We start from the raw sequence: 19,415 nt of genomic DNA, 5'->3' as shown, positions 1-19,415 counted from the left end.
AGTTCCTCAGCACCTGCCTGTGCCTGATAAGTCTGTGTGCACAAGAAAGGAGGGGTTGATTCCTGAGGTGTTTGCCCAGCTCCAGGTGCCCTTTGCAGGTGCCCCCTGGCACCTCCCTGTTCCTGGTTTTGCTGCCTGGGTGCTTAGAACAGTTTTAGGAGGCTGCAGGGGCAGTTTAGGAAGTGGGAATGAGACCTGGGGCTGCTGAACCTCAGCCTGGGAGGGAGTGAGATCCATGACCAGTTACCCCGGAGCTGGGAGCCCTCCTGAGCTCCGGGAAGCGCCAGGGGACAGTCCCTGTCCTGCTTGGGAGGCACCAGGGGACAGTCCCTGTCCCGTTTGGGAAGCGCCAGGGGACATTGTCCCTGTCCTGTTTGGGAAGTGCCAGGGGACAGCGTCCCTGTCCTGCTGGTTGGGTGGTGGCTCCAATTTAGTCATTACCAGGTTAAAAAGAGGTGTCACCAAGCCCAGGAGGGTCATTGGTGCAGCTGGGAGCAGCCCTGGTTTAAATAAATCCCTGCAGGTGGGTTAGAGCAGGCGGGAGCTGCAGGAGGAGCCCCTGGAGAAGGTACGGGATGTCCCAGGCACTGCCTGTCCCCTGTCCCCCCTCCCTGTAATTAACACCCCCCTGGTGTTAATTACACCAGGCAGAGCTTTGGGAAAGCTGATCCAGCTCTGGGGGGATCCCAGCCATCCTTTAAAGGCGGGGTCAGCCCGGTGGCTGCTCCAGCTCTGCTCCCTCAAGCCTGAGCACAGCTCGCAGCTCCCGGCCCCTCTCCCTCCCTCGGGAGGGATCAAAGGACGGCTGCTCGCCCGGCTCCGGGGGTTTTATTGCGTCTCTATTAAAGCTGTTAAAAATCTTCCCTTTGTGGCAGTGTCTGGGAGTGATAAGTATTCATAACAGAGGGGATTCAAGATGGGTTTGGTTGTAAAAACACCTCTAAGCTGGCTGGATTTATGGCTGTTAAATCATCCCTCCTCTCATCTGTCACAGCCTTTTCAGATGTTCATCACCGAACAACAGCGAAGTTGGGGCCGTAATTTGTGCTGCAGTGTGAGGAGCAGGAGGAGGGGACTCCTCTCCACCAGTAACTGGCTCAGGATTTATGGACACTTCTCCCAGGGTTTTTTTTCCCTCCCCGAGTAGGAGAGGCTTTGCCTCGCTTTCTGCTGTTGCCAGCTTGTTCAGCCAGCTGGAGCCGAGGAGGTCCGGCTGGATTTAGAGCCCTGCTGGGAGGGCTGGCAGCAGCTTCCAGGGAATTCGGGAATTCGGGGCCGGCCCTTGCCCGCAGCGGGATCTGCAATGCGGGGCTGTGCCTCCAGCCGGGCTCAGGGCTCTGCCTTGGGGCCAGATCTCCCCATCCTTCCCTGGTTTGGGGATGAAATACGGGAAAACCCAACTGATGCAGCAAAAGGAATGTCAGAGTGGTTTGGGTTGGAAGGGAACTTGAAGATTTTCTGGCTGGCTGATATCGAGGTGGAAATCTGGGCTTGGGGAGGTCACCGGGCTCTGTGCAGCTCCAGGCTGCAAACCAGGGGCTCCCTGCCTGCTCTGGCAGCCCTAGGGGAAATTTGGAGATCTGGGATGATATTGAGAGAGAACTTCTCACTCTCTGCACCCACCTGGAAGGAGGTCAGAGGCAGGTGGGGATGGTCTCTCCTACCAAGGGACAGGATGAGGAATTGTGAGGTGCTGGAGCTGGGAAGGCCAGGCTGTGTTTTCTTGTTCCCTGGGATGATTTTGGGAGCCAACACTGCTTTTCCCACTGAAGAGCTTCAGGATGGCTGGTTTGGAGCTGTGCTGACGTGAGGGGCAGGGCTCCCCTCTCCCCTCAGGGTTTTTTTAGGGATGCTGCAACAGCAGCTCCCCCAAATTTAAAACCAATATTCGACAGAGCCAGCCAGTGACTCCTCAGGGGTTTTTGTTTTTCTTTTTGTGCTCAACCATTGCCAGCCCCAGGTCAAACCCCTCTCTGTGCCTCCTCTGGCCCTGCAGTGGGGAGGGGAGAGGAGCAAGAACCTGCCTTGAGTTTCTGTCCAGCCCTCCCCTGCTTCATCCCAGAGGGATCAGCCCCTCCCAGACACATCCTGGGGGCTCTGCTGGCCTCAAACCTTCATCCCCCCTCAAACCTTCATCCCCTGCGTGTCCCAGTGCTGTCCCCAGCCCAGCCCTGACCTGTCCCCACCTGCCACGCGTGCTGTCCCAGCAAAAGCTTCGGGTTGGATAATTTTTTGTTGGGTTGTGTGAGTGTTTCCAGGAGTTGGGATTTTTTTGGTCTGATACTTGCAAGGATTTTTTTTTAAATCTGTGTGAAAGTAAAGTCAGGATTCGAAGCTGAGTTGAGGAGTTTGCTCCCACCAACAGAAGGGTGGGAAGGACATTCCATAATCCCATGGAGGGTCCAACAGGACACATTTATATCCCTGTGGCAGCTAATAATAAACTAATTACTGCCAATACTAATAAAGCTACTATTTAGTCTCAGAAATAGTCACACTTTTAGAGTCCAATAGGTGATTGTATTACTGCATCCTAAAAGATAATATTGTAAATGGAATTTAACAGATCCCAGCAGTAGAATTTATTGATGATTCTATTCATAGCTAATACCAACACTATAGATGCCAATGCTTACAGGAGATAATAAACATAAATAAAATACACTAATACTACTAATTAATAATAAATATTAATAAAGCTAATAACCAGCCTCCTGTCACTCCCCTGAGAGGACAGAGGGCAAAGGATGGGCGACAGCACCCCTGGGCTCCCCTGGCCTGGACTGGCAGTGTTTGATCCACGACACCAAAGTGCCAATTCCTGTTTGGCCACAGCTCATAAGAATTAACCCCTGTGTCTCCGTTTGACCCCACAGTCAATTAATGGAGACCTAAATGACCTCCAATAACCCCTATGACCTCAAGTAACCCTGATCAGGGACTCAAATGACCTCGAGTAACCCCTATGACCTCAAGTAACCCCAAATGGGGGCTCAAATGACCTCAAATAACCCCTGTGAGGGCCTCAAATGACCTCAAGTAACCCCTGGATGGATTTTAAAATACTTCAATGACCTCAAGTAACCTCTGTGACCTCAAATAACCCCTATGACCTGAAGTAACCCTGATCAAGGCCTGAAATGACCTCAAATAACCCCTATGACCTCAAGTAACCCCGATCAGGGCCTCAAATGACCTCAAGTAACCCCTATGACCTCAAGTAACCCCGATCAGGGCCTCAAATGACCTCAAATAACCCCTGTGAGGGATTCAAATGACCTCAAGTAACCCCTGGATCAATTTTTAAAAATCCCAATGACCTCAAGTAACCTCTATGACCTCAAATAACCTCTATGACCTGAAGTAACCCCAATCTGAGCCTGAAATGACCTCAAGTAACCCCAAACGGGGGCTCAAATGACCTCAAATAACCCCAGTGAGGGTCTCAAATGACCTCAAGTAACCCCTGGATCAAATTTTTTAAATACCAATGACCTCAAGTAACCCCTATGACCTCAAATAACCCCTATGACCTGAAGTAACCCCAATTTGGGCCTCAAATGACCTCAAATAACCTCTGTGACCTCAAGTAACCCCAAATGGGGGCTCAAATGACCTCAAATAACCCCTGTGAGGGCCTCAAATGACCTCAAGTAACCCCTGGATCAATTAAAAAATACTCCAATGACTTCAAGTAACCCCTCAGGTTGACTTCAGGAAAATCTAATGAGGAGTTCAGTGTATCAAACCTCATTCCAGTGCCGTTGCACAATAATAATAATTATTATTAATAATAATAATTCTGACATTAATTCACTTTCTAAGCTGCCAAAGGGAGGCCGGGTCCCTCCTTTCTCCAACTTCTGCACTGGCCACACCTGTGTAGAGCCAAACCAAAGTTCTTCCACAATAAAAGACACGTTTTTACTGTTAGGATACACCAATATTTTATTATTAAATTTAATGGGGAGTTTCAGGGGATCTTTATTTTCTCTTCACTGGACAGATGCATCCCATGTTTCTATTCACAAACTGGAAAAAAGCTGCTGAGGGCAGAGTTGGGAGCCACCGACACCGAGTCCTGAGGGGATTTGTGCTCAGGTTCTGCACTCCCCGAGCAGAGTCCCTGCCATCCCTCCAACAGGCAGCGCAAACACAAGGAATGATCTGGAAAGAGAAAGAGAACACCTGAGAAAAAAACCTCGTCTGGCCAGGATTTGGGCTCAGATCTCCGGGATTCAAGGAGTAACACAAACCCTTCTGTTTGTGGGGGCAAACTCCACAACCCAGCTTGTATTTTTATTTACTGTATTTATTTACTGTATTTATTTACTGTATTTATTTACTGTATTTATTTACTGTATTTTACTTATTTATATTTATTTACTGTATTTTCATGTAAATTTTAAAAAAAAAAAGTCCTTGCAAGTGTCAGACCAAAAAACCCCAACCCCTGGAAATGTCCATGCACTCCAAGAAGTGACACTTGACCCTGAGCTGTGCAGGGACAGCCTGGAGGGAAGGGCACCCCCAGCTCCGACCCCTGGGCTGGACCCTGCAGGAACCACGAGAGAACAAAACACAGCCAACAAACAAAATCCCCCCTCTGCCCCTTTCCCACCCAAAAAAATCCCATGAGAGATCTCGAAACCCACAAAATGCCTTTATGGTACCTCTACTTCCGTGCAGGATTCTGGAACTCCGGGAGTTTCCTGGGCCACCACGAAGAACCCACTTTTTTAAAAGGAATTATGGATTGTGGCCGATCAAGCTGTGTCACAAGTCTCTCCTGTCCTGGTGGAGTCACCACAAACTCGTCCTGGTGCCAAAATGAGCCAGACTGGGTTAGATGATAAAAAGAGGCTCCCTCTGAAAGGATCCTCATGGTGCATGATGCCTGTGACATATTCACAATTTTGTATTTTTTAGCAAATTAGCACGACTGACAATAATCACCAATTAGAGGTGGGGGTGATGGGGTAACTCCTCCCTGGTTCTGCCCTTTCCTGAAGTCCCTGAGAGGAGTTACCTGAAGTCACAGGGGGTTCCTTGAGGTCGTTTGAGGCTCTGCTAATTGATCAAGGGGTCAAAAGGCAATATAGGGGTTAATAATTATGAGCCAAATGAGAATGAGCAGTTTGGTGTCATGGATCAAACACTGCCAGTCCAGGGGAGCCCAAGGCCTCGGGGTCACCCAGTGGCCTGTGGTGTCACCCATCCTTTCCCCTCTGTCCTCTCAGGGAGGCTGGTTATTAGCTTTATTAATATTTATTATTAATTAGTGGTATTAGTGTATTTTATTCATGTTTATTATCATCTGTAAGCATTGGCATCTATAGTGTTGGTATTAGCTATGAATAGAATCATCAATAAATTCTACTGCTGGGATCTATTAAATTCCATTTACAATATTATCTTTTAGGATGCAGTAGTACAATCACCTATTGGACTCTAAAAGTGTGATTATTTCTCAGAATAAATAGTAGATTTATTAGTATTGGCAGTAATTAGTTTATTAATAGCTGCCACAGGGGTATAAATGTGTCCTGACCTGAACACCTCTCTCACACACACCACTCCTCCTCTTCTGCACTCCACTAGAGCTGAAGTGCCTGGGACATCCCAAAATCCAAATTTTACCAGCCTCTCTGAGCAAGTTTGGGGTAAAAAAGACACCTCCAAACCTTCCCACAACACGTACAGAACAGATTACCTGGAAAAGCCTCAGGTCCTTCCACCAGGCAGGGATTAATGGGATTGTTCTGCCTAAAATTGCTGGTTGCAGCCCACCCCACGAGCCAGAGCTCCTCTCCCGGGCCAGACTCACCTGGAACCCGTCCGTGTGGGTGTAGGAAGCATTTTCAGGATGTAGAGGTTGTGCTCGATCCTGGCTGTGCCCTCTCCACAGCTGGCATGGAGATCTCCAGCTCACTGGCTGCAGCTGTGGGGCAGAATTTGCTGCAGGAAATGAGGGGCGGGAAGGGAATGGGGAAGGGGATGGGAAAGGGAACAGGGAAGGGAACAGAGAAGGGAACGGGCTGTCCCAGCACAGCCTGTCCCCATCTGCACCCCCCAAAAGCTGTGGGGCAGAGCCGTGCCCTGTGCCAGTGTCCCCCAGACAGTGTCCCCCAGCCCAGCAGTGACAGCCAGGAGTCCACTGCCACGCTGCTTTCAGCATCCACAGGGAGCCCAGGGGCTCGAGGCACTGATCCTGTTCCCAAGGAGGGGACAAGGGACGTGGTGCCCACACCGGCGGTGTCCCCACGGCACCGGTGGGAGGCAGCACGTCCCTGAGCAGCACGGCACAGCCAGGGCTGCCAGGACGCTCCACAAGCTCTGATCCTGCCCCAACAGGAACCCAGCAGTCAAAGCATCCATCCCTGCAGCATTCCCGAGGCTTCCCCTCGCTGCTGCTCTGCTCCCTGCCCACCCTGTGAGCAGAGCTTGCCCATCCCTGCACCTTCCTCCCAGCCCTGCCAGCTGCAGCAGGGATGGAGCTGCTGGCCCTGCTCCAGAGGATGGGACAGGGAAAGGAGCAGCTTCCTGAGGGACTGGGAGCAGAGCAGCCCTGGCTGGGCGGAGCGGTGACAAGGCTGGGAGTGTCACTGCCACCATCCCTGCCAGAGCAAAGGGGGCTCTGCACAGCCTGGGCTGACACATGGCCATGCAGAGGGGACAGCAGCCTGTCCCCAGGCAACAGGGCCAGCCCAGCCCGGGGAGGAGAGAGGCCTGGGGGGAGAAATTGCATCAGCAGCTCCCTTGATAGCACCTGCTTGGTAACAGCACCCCCGAGGGTTCAAAGGGCAGCGCCGTGCCCACACACTGCTCTTTGTCTGGATGGACATGTGATGGCACAAAGCCAAAATGCAGCTAGGAGCCTTCTGCCACAGCAAAGCCCCCAACACGCAGGAGCAGCGCCTCAGAACTCCCCAACCCCCCAGGATGGGTTTTGGCCCTCACCCATCCCCTCAGCACACTGCAGCTGGCACTGAGCAAAGAGGGATGAGCAAGGCACAGCACAGCAAAGAAGGTGCTGGAAAAACAGGTGGAAGTCTCAGGGATAAGCACACACCATCCAACCTGGCCTGGGACACTTCCAGGGATCCACGGGCAGCCACAGCTGCTCTCAGGGCCACCCCACCCTCACAGGGAAGAGTTTCTCCCTGATATCCCATCTCACCCTGCCCTCTGACAACGTGAAGCCGTTCCCTTTTGTCTTCCACTCTGTGCCCTTGTTCAAAGTCCCTCAAAGAGCTGGGGTTCATCAGGTGGGAGGTAAGAAACTCTCCTCACCTCGCAACTGCAGCAGAAATCCTCACCAGCACCTGGCGAGGCAGCAACTCCCGCTCTCCCTTCCCATCACCGCGCTCAGAACACGGAAAAGCTTTTGGAGGTGAAGCCTCCAGCCTTCTCCGGGTGCTGCCAGATCCTCCCTCAGTATCCAAGAGAGGTGGAGCCTGCATTGATGCCACCTGGTGCCAGGCCCAGCATCCCCCGTGGGTGGCGGCCGCTGTGGCACAGCCGACCTGGCACCAGCTCGGAGCGACCCCGGCACATCTGGCGGGGGCCCCCCGGCCGTGCCAGCTGTGCCCGTACCCGGGTTCGCAGCCCCATCCAGTGTCTGCCAGGCGAACTGCACCGCTGGCTCGGTGAGGGCAGCGCCTGGCCCCGGGGGGCTCATGGAGCTGCTGCTCCCGGTGCCGCAAGGCCGGGATGTGGATGGAAAAGCCGCTGTGCTCCGCCTGCTCTCCCGCTGGGAAAAGCACGGATGGGAAGGGGGAGCTGGGCAGGGCCGAGCCCCCGTGGGTCCCTCGGTACCTGGTGACAGCGGTGGGGAAGCAGCGAAGGTGAGGGTCCCAAAGGCTGTCTGGGGGTTGATGTGGAAGGGGGAGCCCTTCCCGGGGTGCGGGAGCTGTGTCGGGATTCCGCAGGAAGGCGCAGAAGCCGCGGGCTGTGCCCAGCTGGCTGCAGAGCTCCCTCCTCAGATTGCCTGATGGCCAACACATGGCGGCTCTGCCGGCTCTCTGTGCCACTAAACGCTGCTGAGTTTCCTTGGGACTGCGGGAAGGAGACCTGCTGGAATCCCCTTGTTCCTCCCTCCAGACATGGAACATCTCCAGATGTTTCCTCTTGCCCTGTGGGACGTGTCCAAGAAAACCCAGGGGACTCCTCACTGTCCTTCCCACTGGGATTGGGGCATGCCTGGCTTTGAAGTCCCTAAATGCAGAGAGATGAATCCTGCCTCTAAAACACTTGATTTCATCCTTCTCTGAATGATTTACAATTGAAATTGGAAGATTCCCATGGAGAAACATAACTTTGATTTGTTTTAATTTATTTTTTTTCCCCTTTGCAGGCGCCTAAACTTCCCAAATCTGTTTTAGTGCAGCAGAGGGAATCTGCTGGGAAGGGCTGTGCTGTGGCTCCGTTAGGAAGGGCCTGAAGGCAAGGCTGAGTCACTGAGACAGAGCTGCAGAGAGGGGCTGGACAGTAATAAAACACATCTGTCTTCTGTGGCCACATCCCAGATGTGAGTCACATCCTCTCCTTCCTCACTCCCAACTCCAGGCCATGTTTGGACAAGGTCACTGCGGCTCCTTGTCCAGCCGGGAGACACAGGGTCCTGGCTGAGTCGGTTTTTTCCCCTGCTGGTTTCCCCGAGGGACTTTGAGCTCATCTGCCAGCAGTCCTTGCCGTGGGCTCAGCCAAATTTGCCCCTCCACAAGCAAAGAGGGATGGGCAGCTCTGTAAATGCTGGATAAACTGGAAAATCCCAGAAAACCAGTGAGCTTTCTCTCCCTCTGGAGAGGTACGGAGCTCAGGGATGGAGCAGGATGCAGGATTGAGGGGGCCAAACCCACCAGGCAGTTCCCTTCTCTCCTGGTGCTATTTCTGACAGCACTGCAGAGCCTTTTTGTAGTTTTATTCCAGCCCTAAGGCTTTTCCATGCATTGTGGCTTCCCAAGGAAGAGGAAGAATGCTGAGCTGGCTGGCTTGGGACCAGCAGGCTCTGGAGCCCCCACCAGCAAGAAATGCCAGCCCTGACCCAGCTCTTGGAAAGGTGAAAGCCTTGTGTGTGTCCTTGCTGGGAAGGGAGGCTGAAGGAGGATCCTCCTCCTCCTTTTCCAGCCAGGATGGAGGCAGGTGTGTTTTCCCCCAGAGCATGCTGTCTTTATCTGGCAGCTGATCTGCTCAGCTGCATCCCCGAGCTTCTGCTTTATGAGCCGTTTCTGCACTTTCTCTGTGAAACGGAACATTTTTGGCTGCAACCCTGGGATAAAAATCCCTTTGGGCCAGGTAGGACACGAATTCTCTTGTGTCGCCTCTGTTCAAGGTCACCTTGCCCAGCCTTTAGCTTTTAATTAAGGATAAACACCTTTCCTTCACCCCGGGGATTGGGAATTCAAGGTGTGAGCAGCCCTTTCAGCAAGAAATCCAAGGATGTGGCTCAAAAAAAGGAAAAGACTGAGGTCCTCAGGGGATTCTGTGGGGCTGGCAGCCAGCAAAGCTACTTCCTTGCTGAAGGGAGGCAAAATTGAGCAGTTTTCCTTGGCTGGCTTCTCCTGCCACTGCGTGTGCCGCTTCCAGGCAGGATGCTCGGGGACATGAGGGGACAGCAGGGCCACTGCTTGCTGCCCTCAGGCTCCCAGCTCCGCTGTCACTCAGGCCGTGCTGGAAGTGGGTCTGAAATGACCTTTCCCCGCTGCAGCCCCGTGGGTTGTTGCTTCAGCCTGTGGGTTTTGGCACGCAGCCCCTCCATCCCTCTCAGAGGGGACGGCTGCTTGAAGAGGAGCCGGTCCCTGGAGCAGGAGAGGAAAAGATGCTGGAACTGCTTGGCTGGGAGGTCAAGTTTCCAAAGATGGCACTGTGGTGGCTTTTTTGAAGCCGTCACTGCCAGCAGAAGGGGGAAAAAAACCTCTCCTGGATAACGTGGGTCTGCGCAGGGCAAATATTTGACGTGCTGAATAAATGAGCAGGAGGGAGACGTCAGGGAGAGCAGGGAGCTCTGACTCATGTTCCCACAGCGCTGCAGACACCTTCCCGGCAGGCAGCTGCCAAATGTCCCTGTCCCTGCAGCATGGCAGGCAGAGGAGAGTGTTCCCACAGCCCTGCTGGCAGCCAGGGATCTCTGCAGATCTCCAGGGGTGCCGTGGTGGGCTGGGACGGTCCCAGGAGTGATGGAGAGGCAGCAGCAAGAGGGTGTCTGGGAATGGGATTTTGGGTTGGGTCTGCTGGTTCTGCCCCCTCTCCCCTTTTTGGGATGCCGAGTGCAATCCAGCCTTATTCCCACTTAGGATTCTCCTAACAAACAGCCCTGGGATGCTGCAGCCCTCTCGCTGTCAGTGTGACAGGCTTCACCTCCTGGCCCCGACACAGGTTTGGGGTGAAAATAGCGGTCAATTTGCTCCCTCCCAACATGCAATTTAAGCGTGTGGCGAAGCAGCAGCCTTTCTCCGGCTGGAAAGCTGCTCGGTGTGAGCGTTTGAGCAGAGCTCTGTGGTTTTCCTGCCTGCCCGCCCGCAGCCGCAGGGGAAAAGCGGAAGATCTCGGCTGAACTCTCGTTTCCCATCAGGGCAGCGCTTGTGCACAGCGGGGAGGGTCAACCTGCAATTCAATCTCCAGCTCTGGGGACAATACAGCCTGTGTCCCTCTGCCGACAGCCATCCTGTGCAGGGACACGCTGTCCCTGCCTCGTGCTCGCGCTGGTGGCACCGGCGCCTGCAGGGACAGCTTGTGCCTCTGAGGACACGGAGTGTTTTGTGATGTGCCTCGGCTTTGCTGCCTGTGTGTGACTGGGAAACGCTCTCTCCCCCGCCGGCTGCGTCCTGAGGTTTGTGGATATGAAAGTCCACAGGCCTCTTTCTTCTTTTTAATTGCTATAATTTGTCTGGCTCTTACCCGTGGTCAGGAGCAAGGCTTGGCTCTGAGTTCCCTCCGCAGATTTATTTTGGTTTCGATGCTGTGCAAAAAACCAAACCCCCCCAGCCCCTCGCGTGGTGCCCCGGGTGTGCATCCCGTGCCCGGGTAATTTTCCTCGCTGGAGTAATTTCCTTGCCCCCAGTGGGACTTCTCTTGTGAATAAAACTATGTGGGATAAGAGGCTGAAAACCACAGCCTGGGAAATTTATGCAGAGGAGGGGAGGAGGGAGATTGTTGCTAGCAGGCGAGCGGCGGCGCTGATTGCTGTTCTCATGGCAGGAGGATGGGGCTGGCGCTCATTAGCGGGCGGCGGGAGGCAGGGCAGGGTTCGCGAGCTCACAAATTGCCTCGGAGCAGAGGTTGGTGCCTCCTGCCCTAGGTGCTGTGGGGATGGGTGCCCAGGGGGATGGGAGCGCTTCCCTGTGCCGGTGCCACGCGTGGGGTGCTCGGTCCTGCCCCTGTCTCTCAGCAGCCTGGAGTCTGTGATCCTGTTTCCTCTCTTGGGCAGGAGGGGAGCCTTGGATGTGCTGCTCTTCTGGGGCTCGCTGGCAGCGAATCTCTCCATTTGTGATGTCCAGGGTGGGCTGAAGACGAGGGCTTGAAAGATCAGGAAAGGGAGTAGTTGTGAGAAATAGAGGGTCCCAAGCAGAGAGAGGTGAAATTTGAAGCATCATGGCCAGGGAAAGGTAAAGGCTGATGGTTTTTCATGGGGAGAGTGCCAGGAACAGCCTGGGCTGAGCAGAGGGCACGGAGCAAGGGGAGGGCTGAGCTGTTAGGGGGCACATTCCCTGTGACACGTCTCGTGGTCCTTTTCCTGCAGACACAAGCAATGTCCCCATCCCTGTGGGACTCCCCAGGAGAGGCTCCCACACCCAGGCTCATCCTGTGCCCACCCCTGTGGAGCAGACACCCCCAGCCCTTCGGCAGAGGGGATCAGCACCATCCCCCAGACCCCGCTGTCACGCCGAGCCCCGGCAGAGCCAGCGAGCTGCGTGTCCCCACGCAGGCACTGCCGCCCCAGGTGGCCTTGTTTTCCTCGGCAAAGGCGGATGGGAGCCACCATCTTCTGAGCAAAGAGCATTTTTAATCTCCTGCTCCCGCTCCATGCAATTAACTTGATTCCCTCCCCTCGTTTCCTGCAGAGGTTTAATTAAAATGCATTGTTCGCCTCGCCAATTATTTGCTCTGTCCCCCGGATAACCTCTGTGCAGCGGCTGCTTCTTGGGCCTTTTTTTTTTTCCTTTCTTTCTTTCTCTTTTTTTTCCCCCTTCCTTGTTGTTATTGAGGTTTCTCTCCTCTCCCCCCTCGGCAGCTCCAGCAGCTTTTACCTGCCCGGGAGAGCGGGATGGGGGAATGATGGAAGCGCTGCAGCCCCGCACGCACCGGGGCGGGCGGGGGCCGCGGCTTCCCCGCGGAGCCGGGCGGGGGGAGCGCCCGGAGCTCCGTGCCCCGAGCAGCTGAAACAACAAGACCTTGTTGACTCGCTTTGAGTTCCCGGCACTCGGCAGCTGCTGCTCCAGCAGGTGATAATTGAAACCGGCAGCGAACCTGGATGGCGGCAGGGGTTGAGATTTAGTTCAGCCTTCAGCCCCCTCCTCCCTCCTCGCCCTGCTGCCGCCGGGATTTGCGCAGGGTGGGGACCCTGGCGAGGGTGGGTGACAGTCCCAAAGGAAAAGGGTGGCGGAGCGGGGAGTGAGCGGCTGCAGCTCCGCAAGGTCATCCCTGGAGGAGCCGTTCGGGAGAAGGGGTGTTCAGCGCTTTCTAAAAATAGCCCCTAGCAGGACCGAAATAACAAAGCTGCTCTCGAGCAGCGCTGGGCTTGAAGCCGGGCCAAGGCAGCTGCTGCCGGCCCCTCGGGTGTGCCGTGCAGCTGGACCGGCCGGGGGGGCCGCGGGAGATCCCCGCACCGGCCGGGGGCGAGCAGCGGACACGGGATGGCTCCGGGAGATGCTGATGCTCAGCCTGGAAGCAGGGGAGGAAGGGCAGGGTCTGCTCTTGGGAAGATCCCTTAGGGAGTGGGGTTGGTCCCCTCGAAGGAGCTGGGTGGTTTCCATGTGGTTTCCTCCTTTTCCACGGGGTTCAGTTTGGAGAGCAGGGCTCGTGTCTGGATCTGTTGGAAAATGCTGGGCGTCTGTGGAGTGTCAGCATCATCTCCTCCTGCAAAGTCTCCTTAACGTGTCCCCAAAGGCTTCCCTGCTCCTGCCTTCTGCAGATCCTGCCCCAGTTCTTGGCTTCCCTTGCAGGGGCTCTGGCAAATGTCACATTCCTGGTGGTCCCACACTGGTTTTGCTGGCTTGTTGATATCGAGGTGGAAATCTGGGCTTGGGGGGTTCACCGGGCTCTGTGCAGCTCCAGGCTGCAAACCAGGGGCTCCCTGCCTGCTCTGCCAGCCTGGGGGGAAATCTGTGGAGATCTGGGATGATATTTAGAGAGAACTTCTCACTCTCTGCACCCACCCGAAAGGAGGCTGGAGCCGGGTGGGGACAATCTCTCCTCACAAGGAACAAGGGACAGGATGAGGAATTGTGAGGTGCTGGAGCTGGGAGGGCCAGGCTGTGTTTTCTTGTTCCCTGGGATGATTTTGGGAATGATGGGCTTTATTGGAATGTACAAGAGGTTGCTGGGGATGGGATTCAGCCATTCATGGACTTCTGCTCCTTGGAGTTCCAACCCAGCAGCCTGGCTGGATCTCAGGGAGCCATCCCTGGGTGATGCAGGTGGAAATTACTCCTACAGAACACTGGGATGAGCTGCTTTTGGGGCTCCAGGGTGAGCAGACATCCCTCAGGGGGTGTTGGCTGGACGCTGCACTCAAGCCCAGCAGTGCCAAGTTCCCCTCTTCTCCCACCCACCTTTCCAAATCCACTGATGAAACCTGGAGCAGTTTCCAGTCTAATTGCAGCTTCAGAGTGGGAATCCCCAGCCCTGCAGGGAGGATAAATCCTCTTTTATCCCCCTGGAAGAGGGTACAGCAACACCCTGGGGACGGCAGCCCCACTCACGCATCCTTTGAGGGAAAGATCCAAACCTGCCTCAAGTTCCTGCTTAAAACCTGGCTCGAGTTCAGCCCTGGCACCTCCCAGCCAGACCTGCAGGGCTGATTTTTTGGGAGAGAAGGGCCCAACTCTGTGTCACAAGTTGTTGGCACTGAGGCTGGGACAAGCACGTCCATGGGCTGACAGTGGTGGCCCTGCTCCGCCCAGGCCAGCGTGTCCTTCCTAGTGCCTCTCATTTTGTTTTTATTTTGTTGTTTCTTAGGCTTGAAATCCATACTCCTGGCTGTTCCTGCCCTGATATGCAAGTGCTCTATAATTGAAAACTCTCAGTTGTGCACTTCTCCCATGCAAAGCGAAGGCTTCAAAGCAGCAGGTGGAAATTGAGCCGATATCTTGGCTGCCGAAGTGAAAATTTGAATGAAAATTTAATTTTTCCTTCTCAAAGCAGGGGATTGGGTTCCTGGGGCCCTGGCCAAAAGCCTGATGTGACCTTGACTTGCAGGGGCAGCGAGGGGAGCAAACCCCAGCTCTGCCCCAGGAATACAGGAGATGCAGCAAAGGAGATTTTTCTGGGAATTCTCTTGGCCAGACAGAGTTTCAGCTTCTGTGTAACAATAATGTGATTTCCTGGTGGTTTTATGGCTTTAGTGAGTTGAGGAGAGGGGACTGAACATCTCCTGGATTTTGAGCATCACCTGTGAGGCTCAGTCCTTTCCTACAAGGACGCTCAGCAGCCTCGGGGCCTGTTGGTGGTGTTGAGTGGTGCTCCCACACTCAGGTGCTTCCTCCGGGTGCTTCTCTGCAACATCCTCGATGCTCTTTGGCACCCTGCTGTTGATCCCCCCTGGTGGCCCAGGGCCCTGTGCTTTCTGTCGTTGTCACCTGCAGAAGGCAGTGGTGACACTGGCATTGTGCAGGAGGTGAAACATCACCATGAGCATCCCCTCCTGGGCTGGGGGCACCCAAAGGCTCCTGGGGGGTGCCAGGGGCTGGATCCACTGCGGAGGAGTTTCCCATGCCCACATTTGGGGCACAGGGTTGAAGGAGAGGAGAGGGAATGTGGCTGTGGAGTCGCTGCCTGAGCTGGAGCTGTGCCACTGCCGGATCTGCGAGGGAGGGGTGTTCCACCGAGGGGCCGGGGGCTTTCAGGGGGGCGTGCGGCCCCTTAGGAGCCTTTTCTTGCATCCCACGTGGATTTGATTTCCCAGCCCTCGGATTCCTTCGGGCTGAGGAAAGGAGCCGCCTGTGCGAAGGAGCCGCGCGGCCGCAGCGGGCGGGTCCCTCCCGGCTCTTATTTTGTGTTTGTTTTTAATTGAAAGACAAAAGGCCGCGTGCTGGAGGCAGCCTGCCTTTCCCTTTGTCCTCGGTCTTGAGCAGAGGGATGGGAAGGGAACACGGCAATCCCGATTTTACCCATCCCTGGGGCCAGCATTCCCTGTTCCCATGAGACCCCCAGACCCCACCGAGCAGCAGCTGCCCCTTTCCTGGGGGTGAAGGGGGAGCAGCTGCGGGGTGATGCCACAGGCAGGTGTGTCCATCCCTCCTGCTCTCCTGAGATTTAGCCCTTTCTTCTTTCTTTTTTTTTTCCCCTTTTAATCCCTGGAAACAAAGCCAGAGAGCAGCTGCGCCCGGCAGCGCATCCCGCTGCAGGCAGGGCCGGGGCTCTGCTCACAGGCGGGATCTCGGCTTTGCAGGTGATTCCCGAAAAATCCCTTTGCCAAAGCGAACCCTGGGGCTGCCCGCGGGTTTCCGGGCAGGTCAGGGGGTTGGCCGGGCCACGGATGTGTTGGGAGTCCAGGAGAGGAGCCCACCCTGCAGCACCCGGGGCTGCCTGGCAAAGGGGTGGCTATTTCTGGGCTGCAAAAGGAAAATTGTCCAACTGCTGAAATTGGCAGTGAACCCTAGGACAATAATAAACAACTTCCCGGCCAAGGTCCCTGGCTATTTTCTCTCTGTTTTGGCTTGGAGAGGAAGATTTATTTTGTTTGCTGCTTGGAATTTTTTTCCCTTGTCTTTTTCTCTTTTTTTCCCTCTTCCTTTGGAGGTATTTAAAGCCAACAACCCCACCGAGGCCAGGCTGGGGTTGCTGCTCTCCTGGATGTCCCTGGGTCCGTGGAGGTGTCAGTGTCACTGCCTGCCATGGTGGCACTCCAAGCAGAACGTTTTGGGATGTGTTCAAAGCCCATCCCTTACAGACCTGCAGGGCATTTGTAGCTTCCAGATGAGCCTTGACAGTAAAGAAATTAAATAATAAAAACCAAATAAATAAGCAGGAAAAAATTCCACTAACTCCCAGGAAGGGTTTTCCTGGCTGTGGGACTGACCAGTCAAGCAGGAAGGTGAATTCTCTGTACCACCTTTTCCATCCTCATCCTCATTCTCCCAAACCAAAGCCTGGTTTGGGAGCTCCCACACTGCTGTGCTGCCCCTGGGTGCCCCTTTCCCCATCCTGCAGAGAGCTCCCAGGTGCCACAGCTCATCCCTGTGGGATACAAAGGGATCAGGCTGGATAAATCACGCACCAGTGATGGGGGTGTGCAGCATCTCTGCGTGGGGACAGCTTCAGGGGCGCTGCAGCTTCCCAGTGCCTGTGCCTGCAGCAGGCTGGAGCTCTGCAGGAGGGGTAGTAGGAGCTGAGATCCACATTTTGGGACAGCCCTTGCTTTGGAGCTGCAAAGTGAGGGACCAGCAGCATCCAAACCCTCTGGGTGCAGGGGAAGCTCTTGGCACAGGGCTGTCCTTGCAGGTGGAGTGAGAGGATGCAATTGGAAGCTGGCTGTGGAGGGGGTTTGGTAGAGGCTGCTCCCGTCTCTTTATTGATGTAAACTCTCTTGGAATGACATTTTCCCCCTCAGTTTTCCTGAGGCAGGACTCACTTTGCTCTCCAGCCTGGAGCAGGGTAAGTCCAGGTGTGTTTTCCCTGATACCAAGTCCTCAAGGTGCTGCCAAGGATGTGAGGATTTGGGCGGAGTGCAATGCTTCAGCCAGCTCTGATGCCACAAAGCCACCAATGTGGCAGAGAGGACCCCCAAGAGGGATTTTGCATGAATTTCTTCCTTTTCCCACAGAGCCAAGCTAGCTGGTTGTTGTCAAGCTGAGTGTGGGCACATCCAAGGTCTCTTCCCGAGGGAGGAGCAGTGTTTGGCCACCAATTCCATTGCTCTGTGATGTCTGGGCTGGTGCATCCTGGATTTACTGGGGGTCATTCCCCACTGGATGGGGCAGGTGAGGTTGGCAGCACATCCCTGCAGAGAGCCCCGTGGAGTGTGAGGTGCTATCCACAGCGGGATCTGCTGGCATGACCCACATCTGGCTGGAATTTCTGGGATGCTGGGAGCCAGCTGGGAGACACAGAACAGGGCCAGGATGGAGCTGTGCAGAGCACATGGAATGAGAGGGCCAGGTCTCAGCAGAACAACGGGAAAGGCTCTCTGGGCTGGAGTTTTCTGGGTGAGCTCAGAGCTCTGTTTTTACCTCTGTTCCAAGTGGCTTTGGTGTGTTTACACGGGCAGCTCATCCCTCAGCACCCCAGAAGTGTATCTTCTATCCCTATGGCTGGAATGGGGAAATGGATGGGATCTTGGAGGGATTTCCATTGGGGGTGAATGGAGGACTCCCCTATGGAAGCAGGATGAGAGCTGGGGTCTGGCTCTGCCCTTGCTGTGTTTTCCCAGTGAAATCGAGGTGCTGCCCTTTCCTGAACCCACACCCCTGGGTCCACACCCCTGGGGAGGCTCTGCAGCCCCTCCTGGGTGAGCTGCAGCCCCGGGAGCTGACGTTGACATGAGCCAGATTTCGGAGCAGGGCGCAGGAGGCTGGCGAGGCCTCGCCTTGGCAGAGCAGCCAGGGGAACAGCTTGTGACAGCCTCTCTCCTTCTCTGAGAGCCTGCTGGGGTGCGTTCCCTAACCTTTCCTGCCTCCGTTCCACTCCTGTGTTTCTCTCTCTCTCCTCTTTTTTTTTTTTTTTCCCTTCCCTTTCCTCTAACTGTAAATGCGCCATAAAAATGGATCAAATTGCTTAAATCACTGTCATTAAATCAGTGTGAGTCCCCCCTCCGCCCCTGTGCTCGAAGCCTGGCAGAGAACATTTGTTCCAAAGGCTGAACAGCCGTCTTATTGCTCTGAAAGCATATTTGCTGCTTGATGGAAGGAGGAGAGGAGGAGAAAAACAGCCTGCAAGGGAAGGAGGGGGGTGAAACCACCGGGGGCTGGTTCTCCTTGGACACAGAGGGGGGAGCAGGGGCTGCATCCTGCGGGCTGCATCCACGGGAGGTGATGGGGTGACAGGGATGAGGGGACTGGGGACACCCCCGGGGTTGGCTTTGATGATGAGGTTGGGGATGGTGCAGGGGATGCTGGAGAGGAGTGGGGGGATCCCACAGACCACACAGCCCCATCCTGCAATCCTCCAGAACGCTCTCTGTTGAATCCCAGCAGTGATGCTGTGGAACAGCTCAGCCTGGTGCAGCACAGGAGAGCAAAGGATTCCCAGTGACCAAGGCAGGCTGAGCTGGTAAACCTGCCTGAGGCCCTGGGTTGATTAAGCCCTGCCAGTCCCAGCTTAAAGAGTGGCTTTAGACCCACTGGTGTTTGCACATCCGAATAAAAAGCTTTTGCAAACCCTCACCGCGGGCCCCGGCAGCTCAGGGGAGCTGGGGAAAAGCGATTGCTCTGGAAATTCAGAGTATTTCAGAGCCTGGGTTTTGGCACGACAGAGCAAGGCAGCGATGGAGACAGAGACCAGGCTGACTCCAGGAGCTGCCGCGGCACACGGGGGAACGCAGGAATGCTTCCACCCAGGTGGTCTGGAAAATCCCTAGGGAGAGCAAGGCGAACGCGAGGAGAGGCGGGAGCTGGAGGCGGATCAAAGGCTGGGAAGGGGCTGCCACAGGTGGCAGGTCCTGGCAGGGAGAGCGCATCCCAAAGGCACCTCCTGCTTCTCCAGAGCTCCAGTCTCTTGCAAAGCTGTTGCACTCACCGGCGGCTCTCCGGCGCTTTGTCCCCGGGAAGGTTTCTCTCAGAGGATGCCGATTCCCTCCCCATCCATCATCCTCCACCCCGCTGAGCCGGGACGGCGCCTCCTGCTCTGGAGCTGCCTCCTGGGCTCCTCCTGAGCACTGAGGACGGGACTGAAGCTGTCTCCAGGACCAAAATGTTCCCCCGGGGGTGCTGTGCTGCCCATGGACCATGGCAGGGCTGGTTGTAGCCTCCTGCTGCACTGATCCCAGCTCCAGAGCCCTGAGGAAAAGGAAAGCAGGAAGATGAGCTGTGCTGCCCCTGTGTGGGGCAGAGCTGTGGGGCACAGCCCCGCTCCTGCCTCTGCCCCGGGTGCAGGAGCTAAAAGCCAAAATGCAGAACAGCTCTGAGGGCTGGAGAGCTGCCCGAATTTCCACAGCTCCAGATTAAAAATGCATCACCAGCTCGGAAAAAGCTGTCCGGAGGCTGGGGAAAGGCTCAGCCTGCTCCGGATGCCTCCGGGTGCTGCTTTGGGGAGCCGAG

At 55.3% G+C, this 19,415-nt stretch overlaps 2 long non-coding RNA genes across 3 annotated transcripts; one reads left to right on the top strand and one right to left on the bottom strand.

Annotated features, from left to right (window-relative positions):
- Positions 1-3,938: 3,938 nt before the first annotated feature.
- Positions 3,939-7,495, bottom strand: LOC134557655 (uncharacterized). Of its 2 annotated transcripts, none has more exons than XR_010082100.1 (4): positions 7,294-7,495; positions 5,828-5,958; positions 4,674-4,897; positions 3,939-4,167 (listed from the first exon to the last, which is right to left on the bottom strand). It is a non-coding gene; the product is annotated as an uncharacterized LOC134557655 (long non-coding RNA). The 2 variants fall into 2 exon arrangements; XR_010082098.1 differs by having other exon boundaries at positions 5,828-5,941; positions 7,294-7,485.
- Positions 7,496-11,164: 3,669 nt separating this feature from the next.
- Positions 11,165-16,243, top strand: LOC134557523 (uncharacterized). Its single transcript, XR_010082057.1, has 3 exons — positions 11,165-11,279; positions 11,741-12,443; positions 14,179-16,243. It is a non-coding gene; the product is annotated as an uncharacterized LOC134557523 (long non-coding RNA).
- The last annotated feature ends 3,172 nt before the right edge of the window (positions 16,244-19,415 follow it).

The sequence above is a fragment of the Prinia subflava genome, chromosome 13 (genome assembly GCF_021018805.1).
Source record: "Prinia subflava isolate CZ2003 ecotype Zambia chromosome 13, Cam_Psub_1.2, whole genome shotgun sequence".
Classification (NCBI taxonomy): Eukaryota; Metazoa; Chordata; class Aves; order Passeriformes; family Cisticolidae; genus Prinia; species Prinia subflava.
Note: the sequence above shows the minus strand (reverse complement) of the source record. Positions and strands in the feature narration are given on the sequence as shown.